General features: G+C 54.5%; 1 protein-coding gene across 1 annotated transcript in view; it reads right to left on the reverse strand.

Moving 5' to 3' along the window:
• Window positions 1–314, reverse strand: part of LOC108803342 (cytochrome b-c1 complex subunit 6, mitochondrial) — a gene marked incomplete at its 3' end in the record, with an annotated part of 1,521 nt that overhangs the window by 1,019 nt on the left and 188 nt on the right. The gene's annotated exons all lie outside the window — the stretch shown is intronic.

Consider the following 314-nt stretch of genomic DNA (forward strand, 5'->3'; position numbering starts at 1 on the left):
CCCCCGAGTCCTAGAGCCCAGTGCAGGTCATGTGACCCGCGTCCTTCCTACTCACCACCAGGTCTTCCTCCTCCTCCTCCTCCTCCTCCTCTTCTTCCTGTGGGAGAGACAAGAGACTATTAGAAAGCGGGACATCCTATGAGGGATACTCCTCTTCACTTCTTGCCCCAAAGACACAGCAGGAAGTGAGAGGATGTCTCCTAACTTCCTGAGCTGGTGACACCAGGACATATAAAGAGTAAATCCCCTTTACAGGGACTCTGGTATCACCCATGGCTGTGTCAGATGCCGGGACAGGAAGTGGGGTAAGGGGG

Source organism: Nanorana parkeri, unplaced genomic scaffold, assembly GCF_000935625.1.
Source record: "Nanorana parkeri isolate BGI_ZX_2015 unplaced genomic scaffold, ASM93562v1 scaffold3618, whole genome shotgun sequence".
In the NCBI taxonomy this organism is placed as follows: domain Eukaryota; kingdom Metazoa; phylum Chordata; class Amphibia; order Anura; family Dicroglossidae; genus Nanorana; species Nanorana parkeri.